Raw genomic sequence first — 13,703 nt, 5'->3', positions numbered from 1 at the left:
TTGAATTAATAGCAGCTCTGTTTCCATAATGACACAGATATTATTCTGATGCCTGTCACTGTTGCATTAGGATGATGCCTTGTGAGGCTCAAAGAAAAAAGGCCAAATGCTGTGTGTTGTGCCATTGTTTGCTCTGGTTTCACATTGCATCCTGGTGAAACATAAACCTGAAGTGGTTTACTTTATTTAACAGGCTCTAAGGTACACCCTTTTTCTGCATTCGCATCTGCCAAGCATATATGTGTGTGTATGTGTGTGTATGTGTGTGTATGTGTGTGTGTGTGTGTGTGTGTGTAACATATTATATCAGTCTGGCAATTAAACTAAAAAATTTACCTGCCAGTGGCGATTATATCAAAAAGGTGTTGAGGGATTGATGGTCTCTTTCCTGTGGTCTGTGTTGTGTTATTACAATGTATAAGCTGATATGATACTGCATGCTCTACCTTGGATCAAAAATGCCTTAAATTAGCCAGGCCTTGGTCGTATTAAATGCTAGGGCTGCATGATAACAGTTGAACTGATAATCTTGTAAAAATATTGTATTGAGAGGAGCAGAACTCCCAATTCTATTTTTATTAACTGGTCTCAATGTTTTAACCAATAATGTTGTTTTACATTACGCCTTGTAGCCACCGAAGAGACACCTTTTACCATGTCCAAGTTTCTTAAACCCAAACTGAAGGTAAAATATGTGAGTTATGTGTGTCTCTGCCCTGGTTTGCTGTGTAGTAGCAATGAGAAAATAAACTTAAAGTGTTCGCATTGTCTATGTAGGAAGAAACCTCTGTGTGAAGTGTTTTTCTCCCTTTTCTTGAAAAGAGAGATGCATGGGCTGGGCTTTACCATGGCTGTTGCCCCATACAGGCCCGTCACTGCAGTACTGATGCTTTTGTCTGCACTGCAGCGACAGGGAGAGGAGATGGTTAGACAAATGCAGTCAGAGAGAGGTTTTGTTTTCTGCGTACTCATGCACTCATCATGATCTCAAGAAACATTATTGCATATACCTGAGCTGAACGTATGTGATAGGATATGTGACATGAGGACAACAGGATATTATGAATTTTTGTCTGTGTATGCTTTTTTTATATATATGATGCATGGAAATTGCTAGATGCTAGTTTATTTCAGGTTTTGTGTGTTTGTTGCATGGTTTGTGTGGGTGTATTCTGCATGATGTAGCCTAGTTGCCATGGATTAATTCTCATAAAGTCAGACTACATGTGATGTTTTGATCCCTGGCAGCTGTGATGTGAGAACCTTTTTTCCCTGCAGCTCACTGTAATCATTAATATTGTATGGGTTCATTTAACTCTTAATCAGTAGAGTAGTCATTACCAGGATATGATATGCTTTAAAGTCTTAGTCAACTCAAACATGAAAATGTACTTACCTTCCAGTCATTCAAGATGTAGATGAGTTTGTTTCTTCATCAGAACATATTTGAAGAATTTCAGCATTACATCCCTTGCTCACCATGTGAATGGTTGCCTTCATAATGAGAGTCCAAACAACTGATACAATTATCACAATAGCCTTGTTAAGCAAAAAGCTGCATGTTTGTATAAAAATTCATCGTTAAGATGTTTTTTTTTTTACTTCAAACCACTGCATCCAGGTAAAATGCGAGTCCTCCGTCTATAAATTTGTACAGAGCAAGCACTGTTTATGAGTGAAAACAGTCCAAAACTGTTTTAAACAAATATATTAGTGGATTTTGATGTGAGAGGACAACAGCTTTTTCACTGGAGGAAGCATTATTGTGGATTATGGACTTGTCATTTCCACAGAAGCTTTGGTTACAGTTCAAATATAAGAAATTAATTTCTTACAAACAGACAGCTGTTCACTTCACAAGATGTTAATTGATGGACTGCAGTCGTGTTTATTATTTGTGGATTATTATGATGTTTTTTTATCAGCTGTTTGAACTCTCATTTTGATGGCACCCATTCACTGCAGAGGACCTGTTGGTCAGAAAGTGATTTAATGCTAAATCTGTTCCAATAAAGACAAACTTGTCTACATTTTGGATTGCCTGATGGTGAGTACATTTTCAGCAAATTTTCATTTTTGCCAATTCTTTAAATGTTAGGGCTTTAATAATATAGGCGCATTCATCTGCATCTCTATCAGATTTTGGTCTCATCCAAAATCTACTATTAGCCAAGGTAAATCTTTGGAGACAGCCCACCCATTTCCTCTAAATTCCTTAGGCTTGCATCCTCCAATTCAGACGTCAGCGCCTCTCGGATACAGATGTGTTACCATGGAAACTTCCAGGCTTTCAATGTGACCTCACCAATTCTTAGTATTTTCAGCTTGAGAGTGGGAGTGCATTTAATAAGTACTTCACTCGTGCTGAACACTCATGTTTAGAGTATGGAATCCATGTTATGAAAAATGAATGCTTCGGAAAAAGTCTTATTGCACCGCTTCATTCTTCATGTCACCTCGTGATCTCATAAGAATGTAGTCATCTTCGCAATGTAACTTCATGATTGACTCACTTTTCATGTTCTAGTTTTGCCTGGTTAAAGGCTCCGTGTCACTCAGTTGTCACCGTCTTCCGAGTACTGCTTTGAAAATATGTGTCACCTTCAGCTTTGTGGTTATTAATATCCCAGCTTTTCTGCAAAGAGAAACTTAAGAATGTCTATCAGGACGACCTTATTATCAGGACGGACTGGGAATAGGAGCCTTGACGCTATTAGAGAATCCTGATTGTCTAGTTGGAGTGGGACTATCCTAAAACCTAAAATGGATTCTTGTAGGCTGCAAACAATTGGTTAGGGATTTAATGAAATAAAATTCTGCTCAAGTAATATTTTCTAGTTATTATTTTTGTAAAAAGAAATGTCTTGACAAAAAGAACGGTCACTTTTGATCAAGTAAATGCATCCATGCAAAATAAAAATGTTGATAAATATTTTAAAACAATTAACTAACCCCAGTCTTTTAATTGTTCATTATTTAATAATTTTATTGGTTTATTATTATTATTTTTATTATTCAATTGACTTCTCCTTCTACCATTTGTGGTTTTTGGCCACAGTGGTTATAGTTTTACTATAACAAAGATAGTTGGTTTTACAGAGTGTTTTTTTTGTTTGTGTGTTTGTTTGTTTTACACACAAACCACAAGAACATAAAATGGTTTTCAGCAAAACTCTTGTACTGGTTGCCTGTTCATAAATCATAAATGGCGACTGTATTGCAGCAGGGTGAGAGGTTGGTCTGCAACCTCAGTTGCGTCATCGTGTGTTGGGAATGTGAGAGGCAGTTACTGAAGAGCTTTGCTCAGTGAATGAGCAAGTGGGAAAGAGCTGGACTGCTGTGTTCATTTGGATTCAGAAGCAACAGACTAAGACAAATGTTAGAGAGAAACGGGGAGAGAGAAGAACGTGTGAGATTGTGTTATCACTAGTGTGCAGTCGCATTTAGAGGTGCTATCTGTTCCTACAGCTGGACTGCAGTGTGTCTCTTATGAACACGTAGCTTTATATTCTGGTGAGTTTTATTACATTTTTGGGGGTCATTTTAATATGCAACTCTCTTATTTCATGCTTAAGCATTTTGAAAATGCATCACAACCTATATGCTGAGAATTAATGTTTATTAAAGACTCATCTTGGGTTGTCATATGCTGACTTTTATCTGTGCATGGGTGTGGCCTATTGCGTTTTTTCCAACACACATTTACCGGCTTAATTTAACAGTGGAGATCTGTGGTCATGACATCTATCTTCACAGAGCTGTCAGAGTAAAACAATGGTGATCTGGTCGTAATCTCTTGTCTAATCTAAGTGGACATTGAGACAGGATATTTTGGAAGAGGCAGGATTGGGGGAAGGGCGGCATGCGTCCAGCTGATCTGGACAAAAACAGGACATATTCACAGTAGAGAACAAGCTGTGCATTAGATCATCAATTATCAATCATACCATTTCTCATCTGGATGTGTTTTATGCATTTTAAGAAGTTATGATTAAGCAAAGACCTCACTAATGGATCAGCCATTAGCTAATCAATTCCTTATCTGCTTTTTCTTTTCCATCCTTCAGTTATTATATCAAGCAGATGTTTTGTAAATAGGGCTGATCTCCTGCAATTAATTATCAAACTTCTTCTCGAGACTTCATAAGATATTGCCATTTCTGTCTCTTTTATATTTAGCATTATGATAGCCATCTTCTCTTTCCTCCCGTTCCACCATTTTCCCCTTTATTTAGCTTATTTCTTCTATCTACATGGGGGGTTAAAGTGGAAAGATGGCAGTTCTGGCCAGCATAACAAAAGGCTGTATTGATCCAGGCTGACAGTGCATTATATGCAGACTACTCCTTATTCTGGCCACTCTTCATGTTGTTAAAAGTGCTGTTTTGTTAGTCTTCCGGACCTTGGGATTATCCTGAACCCTTTCCAAATGCATCCTGTATGGATTCACTTCAGCAAATGGCGTACAAGGCCCATGAATGATCTTAGCATGTAATTGTCAGACAAAATCCACATGCAGTCACACAGAAATGCGATTTTTAAATAAACACAGAGAAATATACATGAATTGAATTTTATAACTAAAGCTTTTTAATGATGGCAAGTGAAGGCATTTTCGAACGAATCAGTGTATACTAGGGTTGTTATATACCGGTATGTCGATATACCATGATATAAACATGTGCAATTATCATACCGTGTACATTTGCTTATCTATGGTATTGGGAGAAAATAACAGCCACACATACAATGGAGACAACATCAGAGACAGAGGCCATTATATCTAATCTCTATCTCTAACCTGTAAAATAATGACAAAAGCACTGCGATATAAATAAATAGGCTAATCTGTTTGTTTTGCATGTCTCTCTGTGAATGAGCGACGTTGTGACTTGTACTACACAATCAAGTATGCACCGGCGTGGCTTATAGTGCTTTGTTTAACAGTGCCTGCTGTCTCACTTTCTGAGGACGTGTACACAAACAATGAGAGCCTCACTGAGAGAACAATTTATAATAATTTCATCATTTTATTTGAGAAAATCATGGTCAATAACAAATACATTCTGACTTTCCGAGCTCTTCAATACCACCCGTCAAAATAAAAGTCCACGTTTAACTCAGAGAAATTGACAGAAATTATGACTGTACTATGTAGCCTACTTCAAAAATAATAATAATAATAATACTAATATTAATTACATATTTGTAAGGAACATCTTTTTTGTTCCACTTATTTTATTTTAGTAAATCTCTGTTGTGCAACCCTTTGCAAAAACATAAGTTTAAAATGATTAACCAAATAAAATTTTTATGCATTTTCATTACCATCATTTTTGATAGTATATTTGTATTAAAAAGTACAGAATCCAGAAAATTAAGTCAAACCAGAATTTGTGAATTTGTATGAGTAATTAATGATAAATAGAAGTTATTAAACTAAGAAGTAGTCAGTAATTACATTTTGTTGTTTTTGATTAATGAAATTTGAATAAACACATGCTTTCAAACATTTGTTCAACCAAAAAAAAAAAAAAAAAAAAACGTTGTGATTGTTTAATACTGTATCCTGCTCCAGAGTAGGATCTAATTTGGTTCTCAAAAGGCAGTCCGGTACTATAATTGTACCCAGTTTCGGCGGTGCGAAAACACAAAAGTCAGTAGTTACACAATTAGTTCTGGTAATATGAAAAGGCTCTCGCCCTGATAGGCCCTATTCATTGTAACTAGGGTTGGGCAAAAAATCTAAATGTGATTTTCATGCGCATCTCGTTAGTTCAGCCACTCCTGTGATTAATCGCCAATTAATCTCCAACGATTTTGAAAGCAGTTTTCAGTAGCTTGTCAGTGAACTAAGGCTCCTAGAGCGGCATTTACATTTACTGGGAAACGGAGTGATTATTACGTAATCAGAGCACGGAGGGGAAATTGTTGCCACTCCACTTCGCTAGCAGACTCTAATCTGAATGCATGTCCAGGAGATACTTATCACTTATCACCAGAGATGTATAAAGTACTAGAGACCAATACTTGAGTAAAAGTACAAGTACTCTATCAAAAAAGTGACTTGAGTAGAAGTTGAAGTGCTCTTTAAGCACCACACTTAAGTAGAAGTACTAAAGTATTCAACACTTTTTGTACTTAAGTATTGCAAGTAGTCTATTTTAAAATTTACTACTCAAGTACTGAAAGTAAAAGTAGAAGTATTGTGTTATGTAGCTATTAAAGAAAGTAGTCAAAAGTTTGAACATATTGTTTTTACTATTTCAAATGATTAACCTAAAGGACAATCACAGTTCCTTTGACTGTAACTTCTTGTAAACAAAAAACGGTTACTAGGGTTAGTTCGCCCAATTTGCAAAATGATGTCATTAATAACTTACCCTCATGTTGTTTCAAACCCATAAGACATCAGAGGTTCATTTAGAATTTTTTGAAGCATCGAAAATACATTTTGGTCCAAAAATAGCAAAACTACGACTTTATTCAGCATTGTCTTCTCTTCCATGTCTGTTGTAAGACAGTTAAAAACAAAGCAGTTTGTGATATCTGGTTCGCGAACGAATCATTCGATGTAACCGGATCTTTTTGAAACAGTCCACCAAAACGAATTGAATCGTTTTAAACAGTTCGCGTCTCCAATACGCATTAATCCACAGATGAATTAAGCTGTTAACTTGTTTAATGTGTCTGACACTCCCTCTGAGTTAAAACAAACCCGGAGTAATTCATTGACTCAAACAGTACACTGACTGAACTACTGTGAAGAGAGAACTGAAGATGAACACCGAGCCGAGCCAGATAATGACTCGTTCACGAGTCAAGAACCGTTTCTGTCAGACGCGTCTGATTCGTGAACCGATGAGCTGATGATACTGCGCATGTGTGATTTAGCGTGAAGCAAACCGACACACAGAGTGTCTGAACCGAACTGATTCTTTTGGTGATTGATTTTGAACTGATTCTGTGTTAATGTTATGAGCCCAGGTGCAGTAAACGCCAATGACGCCATTGCATCGAGCGCAAAAGAATCGGTGAACTGTTTTCTTCAACTGGTTTATTGAATCGAACTGTCAGAAAGAACTAATGTTACTGGTCATCCGAGAACCGATGCAACCGGTTCTTGACCCGTGAACGAGTCATTATCTGGCTCGGCTCGGTGTTCATTTCTCTCTTCACAGCAGTTCAGTCAGCACGCGCAGTCTTCTTAATCGCTTGTTTCGCTCGATGTGCCAGCTTCATCAAATCTGCCATCTACAGTTCTGGCAGTGGTTTGTAATGGAATGATTCGTAACATTATTATAATTGTAACGAGTAACGATGCAGCACATAAAAAAAAATATCGGAGTAAAAGTATTAAACTCAGCGAAAATATGTACCGAACTAAAAGTGGAAGTAGGAGAAAAAAATAATACTCCAGTAAAGTACAGATACCGCCTTTTAGTACTTAAGTACAGTAGTGAAGTAGTTCTACTTCGTTACTATACATCTCTGCTTATCACAAGAGTGGGTTTACTGATGAGATACAGATGAAAATCACATTGATTTTTTTGCCCGGCCCTAGCTGTAACCTGGGTGTGACCCTTCTTTCACTGGTTCAGTCATTCTGGAAACAACCATAACATTGTCCCCTCCACCCTCAAATACAGCTGAAATCACACATCCCCCTCCCTGCTAACAGTATGGACAGATTTAGTGGATTGGGATGGATGTAGCTTTGGATTGGTGGGGTTGTGTTCAGTCAGCAGGGGGCTGATGGCAGCACTCTCTTTGTGCCGGTTTGCTCAGAAGAGTTAGGAATTTGCACAGGGGCCACCATGTGCTCAGCTGTTGGCCATTGCTGGGGAGAGTTGTGTCTTTTAACTCATAAAATGTCTGCCTGGTTTTAGGTTTCCTCCCTTAAGTGATTGTTTGTTCCGGATAGATTTGATTGTGTCATTTATTATTATTTATTTTATCTTATTTGCGTCAGTACAATATTGTTTTAATTTAAACATTGAAAGTTGTAGTATAAATTCTTTAAATCCTTTTTTGCTATTACCTGGAATTTCCCATTGTTTCCTTTGAAAAAAACACTATTGCTGTACTCTTGTTCCATTCTGATCAGAAGGCCACGCTAAGGGTCTTCAAAAATGTATTTACATTTTTGCATTTGCTTTCAAAGCCCAAGTTCATGTGGAAGAACTTTTACATTTGGAGATTTATTAATGATCTTTTCCCTCTTTTAGAAAATGGATATCAGTGGAGTTAAAGTTCTGGAGTCAGCCGACGACATCCAGGAACGCCGACAGCAGGTTCTGGATCGCTACCGTCGTTTCAAGGAGCTGTCCGTTGTACGCAGACAGAAACTTGAAGACTCTTACCGGTTCCAGTTCTTCCGTCGAGATGCAGATGAGCTAGAGAAATGGATCCAGGAGAAGCTACAGATTGCCTCTGATGAGAACTACAAGGACCCCAGTAACCTACAAGTGAGAGAGAAAAAAATAAGTTCCCTAAATGCCCTTTCTGAGATCTCTGAGAAAAATGTGTTGTCATCTCTATTCTTGAAGTGATTCTTCCTTTAAGCTGTAAATTCCTTGACAGGGTCTGTCTGCTGTAATCAACAGTGAATTACTTTATAAGGTCATCAGATTATAATAGCTTAAATACAGTAAATTAACACCTGCATGCAGTGACTTTGGTCACAAGGTTTGTGTTGTGATTTATGCAGACATTAATAAAGATTTATGCAATTGGTTCAAATCAGGCCTTACAAAGTGGCAAATTTCTCTAAAGAAATGTATTTCACAATATTCAATGTTTAAAAACAAAAATCTGCATATGCTGCATCTTGTCTTTACCACTATATTTGTCTAATACAGCATTTCCCCCCTTGTCTTAGGGAAAGCTCCAGAAACATCAAGCCTTTGAGGCAGAGGTGCAGGCTAATGCTGGAGCCATCATTAAACTGGACGAGACCGGCAATCTCATGATATCTGAGAGCCACTTTGCATCTGAAACCATTCGAGTAAGGCCTCTTTATTTTCAATACCACATGCTAGAGTTCCATAATGGAGAAAGGTGAAATGTAACTTTATCTTATATGGATCAGTCTTTCACGCCTTACCCGGACTACCCCAGCGACCAATAGTAAAAAGTGTCAATTATGGCGCTTTTATTCCAGTAGGTATTGAGTGCGGTGAAATAGGTTTATTTTCATTTGTTCTGCTTCCTTTTACAGTGCATGTCTCTTGAAGGAACTGAGTGCTGTGTTCTTTTTTGGTCTACCTTATTCAGTCTTTCTATTCAAACTGACTTTCTTTTGACGCAAAAATATATTTCTAGACTAAAACTGAGCTGTCCTTAAACTTTTTTGTTTTGTTTTGAGTTTTGTTTTGATCCTATTTGTCTGGCTTTGTCACCTCTTAAAATTCAGACCCGTCTAGAGGAACTTCACCGTCTGTGGGACCTGCTGCTGCAGAAGACTAAAGAGAAGGGAGTGCGTCTCCTGCAGGCCCAGAAATTGGTGCAGTACCTCCGTGAGTGTGAGGATGCCCTGGACTGGATCAGTGACAAGGTGAGACATCAGACTAGACATCATTTATTGCACTGTATAAATGTTTGGTCAGTGCTGAAAAATATTTCACCTAATATATTTGAAGGCACACTGACAATAAATTCATTGCAGGAAGCTATTGCCACCTCAGAGGAGCTTGGCCAGGACCTGGAGCATGTGGAGGTTCTGCAGAAGAAGTTTTGAAGAGTTCCAGACAGACCTGGCAGCCCACGAGGAGCGTGTGAATGAGGTGAACCAGGCAGCCGGTAAACTAACCCAGGAGAACCATCCCGAGGCCGAGCTCATCCTGAAGAAGCAGGAGGAAGTGAACTCTGCCTGGCAGAGGCTGAAGGGATTGGCTCAGCAGAGGCAGGGCAAGCTGTTTGGAGCTGCTGAGGTGCAGCGTTTCAACCGGTGAGTTATTCAAGACATTTGCAATCACTAACTTATACAGATTTGTTGGTTTGACTTTAGTTATTAAAATGTTCTGTTCTGACCTACAGGGATGTGGATGAGACAATCAGCTGGATTAAGGAGAAGGAGCAGCTGATGGCATCTGATGATTTGGTCGTGACCTTGCCAGTGTTCAAGCCCTGCTCCGGAAGCACGAGGGGCTGGAAAGAGACTTGGCGGCCTTAGAGGACAAGGTCAGTTTTTTTATATATATATATATATCCCACAAAACAGACCTGCCCATAACATTTATACATTTATTCTCTCATTATTTTATTTATGTATATTTAATTTAATGCAGAGATGTACTACAGAATGTGCAAGCATTGTACAGTCATAAGTCATTTTCTTCTGTCTTCAGGTAAACACTCTTGGTGTGAGGCGGACCGTCTGCAGCAGACACACCCCCAGAATGCCACTCAGATCCACCTGAAAAGAGATGAACTCATTACCAACTGGGAGCAGATCCGTACCCTGGCAGCTGAGCGACATGCTCGGCTCAATGACTCCTACAGGTAGGTTAGGATACACCTTTTGCTTTTGATCACTGCTTCAAACTGATTGATTGATGAGATTTTAAGTTAAGTTTTACACAGAGCTACCTGGTGATCTTATGGTTGTTGTCTTGCTTCTAGGCTGCAGCGCTTCACTGCAGATTTCCGTGAACCTGACCAGCTGGGTGACGGAGATGAAGGCTCTGATCAACGCAGATGAGTTGGCCAATGATGTGGCCGGAGCTGAGGCCCTACTTGACCGCCACCAGGAGCATAAGGTATTGAACTTTGAAAATTTAACAAGTAAAGCAACATGGGAAAATTATGTTTGGATAGTAAATAAAGTATTTATAACCTTTCTTTCAAAACTGTGATTTGCCTGTTTTGCATTGCATTTATATTATTGCTCTACCAAGGATGCTTGACACTGAAAGACCATAATGCCCATTATGTTTACCAGGGTGAGATTGATGCTCATGAGGATAGTTTCAAATCTACCGATGAGGCTGGGCAGGCTCTGCTGAACACCGGACATTATGCTTCTGAGGAAGTCAAGGAAAAGGTGTGTCTAAACTTGGATCTGTGTTTTTGTAGGCTATTTTTTAAACTCATCATTGATGCATTTTTAATTCTAAAGTGAGCTTCTGAATGACCCTCATTTTGTGTTTGTTGGTGTAGCTGGGCATCCTGTCTGAAGAGAAAGTGTCTCTTCTGGAGCTATGGGAGCTACGTAGGCAGCAGTATGAGCAGTGCATGGACCTGCAGCTCTTTTACAGAGACACTGAGCAGGTCGACAACTGGATGAGCAAGCAAGAGGTAAAAATTCATCTAGACTTCTTTTATTGTGACGACTTTCTCTTAAATGTTGGACACTTTCATGTTGTTTATAACTGAGAGCAAAGTTTTAGACATTTCAAACTGTCTTTTTCAAAGGCTTTCCTGCTGAATGAAGATTTGGGTGACTCTCTGGATAGCGTTGAAGCTCTTCTGAAGAAACATGAAGACTTTGAGAAATCCCTCAGTGCCCAGGAAGAGAAGATCACTGTAAGAAATCACACAGTCTGATGTAAAATTCAAGGCTTAAATAATCAGTTTTACAAATCTTACTCAGTTTCCTTTTAATTCTCCACTGAAATATACAGGCCCTGGATGAATTTGCCACCAAACTGATCCAGAATATCACTACGCCAAGGAGGATGTGGCCACTCGCAGAGATGCAGTAAGTGGAGATGAGCACCCTGAAACTTCCTTCACTGCAGCTTCGCAAGCACTTTCCTCCCTTCAGTTTATTGCTGACAGAAGTGCTGTATCACTGGTAATACTATGACTTGAACACCTTTTTTTTCTACTTCAGCTGCTGAGCAGACGCAATGCTCTTCACGAGCCGCGCTCAGTTTCGCCGTGCAGCCCTGGAGGACTCTTTCCATCTGCAGCAGTTCTTTCGGGACTCTGATGAGCTCAAAAGCTGGATCAATGAGAAAATGAAGACCGCCACTGATGAGGCCTACAAGGTTTTTTCAGTTATTTTGCACATTTGGAATCATTTCTTTATTTTTCCTTCTTTTTCTCACCCTTTATTCCTTCCTCTTTCAGGACCCCATCCAACCTGCAGGGGAAGGTGCAGAAGCACCAAGCCTTCGAAGCTGAGCTTTCTGCTAATCAGAGTCGCATTGATGCACTGCAGAAGTCAGGCCAGGAGCTGGTTGATGGGAAACACTATGCTCCAGCGAGGTGTCCACCCGAATGGAAGAGGTCAGCTCTCAGTGGAAGAAACTTCTAGAGGCAACTGAACTCAAAGGTGAAAAAAAAGGCACAGCATGATAGTACTACCTATTTGACAGGAAGAGACAGCAGTTAAAACGGTCTGATTTATTAATGGTAATTATGAAACCGAAGGCAGATTTTCAGTTATATCACATAAATTACTCTTTCAGGGATTAAGTTGCGTGAAGCGAACCAGCAGCAGCAGTTCAATCGTAATGTAGAGGACATCGAGCTGTGGCTATATGAGGTGGAGGGACACCTAGCCTCAGATGACTTTGGCAAAGATTTGGACCAGCGTCCAGAACCTTCAGAAGAAGCATGCTCTGCTGGAGGCTGATGTGGCTGCCACCAGGTAACAATGTCTTAATGATATCCAGAGTAAAGGATATTGGATATTTACACTGTTTCTTGTATGATTCTGTGCAATTGGCAGGTTTGGCAGCTTTCCTCATCTTAACTAACAGTTTGTTTCTCACCTTTTTACAGGACCGCATTGATGGCATTACTATTCAGGCCAGGCAGTTCCAGGAGGCTGGACATTTTGATGCTGATAACATCCGCAAAAAGCAAGAGGCTCTGGTGGCACGCTACGAGGGTCTAAAGGAGCCCATGGCCGCCCGCAAACAAAAGCTGTCAGACTCTCTGCGCCTTCAGCAACTTTTCAGGGATGTAGAAGATGAGGAGACATGGATTCGAGAGAAGGAACCCATTGCTTCCTCTACAAACAGGGGTTTGTGTGGTTTAAATTACATGACATTAAATCTGAAATTACTATTAAACATTTATATTCTTAAAACAATTATTTTCTCATACTCTTTCAGGAAAAGACCTTATTGGAGTCCAGAACCTTCTGAAGAAACACCAGGCTCTTCAGGCTGAAATCTCTGGCCATGAACCCCGAATCAAGGCTGTTACTCAGAAGGGGGAGGCCATGATTGAAGAGGGTATATTTAATTCTAGCTTAATTCTATTTAAATCTTTCATAAGAGTCTGACTTTCTACTATGCATTGGTTCAGAACATTTTTAGTTATTATTCAAAGATTTTTCCCCTTTCCAGGCCATTTTGCAGGGGAGGATGTGAAAGCTAAATTGCAAGATCTGCACAATCGTTGGGATGGACTGAAGGGAAAAGCTTCCCAGCGTAGACAGGATCTGGAGGACTCCCTTCAGGCTCAGCAGTACTTTGCTGATGCCAATGAGGCTGAGTCTTGGATGAGAGAGAAGGAGCCCATTGTAGGAAGCACTGACTATGGCAAGGATGAAGATTCTGCAGAGGTAAACAAGGAGGAGGGCTGGATCTAGAATGAAACTAGTTAGAAACTAATATTTGAGCTAGAAATTTTTTTTTAATTTTTTCATCCATGCATCCTTCATACATCATAAGATGTTTAAAGTACTTTTGTGGCATCTTAAATTGCAGTTTTGTATAAAAAGTAACTAGATGGCTCTAACATGT

The 13,703-nt window shown here is 39.4% G+C and overlaps 1 pseudogene; it reads left to right on the top strand.

Annotated features, from left to right (window-relative positions):
• Positions 1-640: 640 nt before the first annotated feature.
• LOC113063641 (spectrin alpha chain, non-erythrocytic 1-like) lies at positions 641-13,549 on the top strand (annotated as a pseudogene).
• Positions 13,550-13,703: the final 154 nt, after the last annotated feature.

The sequence above is a fragment of the Carassius auratus genome, chromosome 46 (assembly GCF_003368295.1).
Source record: "Carassius auratus strain Wakin chromosome 46, ASM336829v1, whole genome shotgun sequence".
Taxonomy (NCBI): domain Eukaryota; kingdom Metazoa; phylum Chordata; class Actinopteri; order Cypriniformes; family Cyprinidae; genus Carassius; species Carassius auratus.
This window is presented reverse-complemented; position numbering and strand designations above follow the sequence as displayed.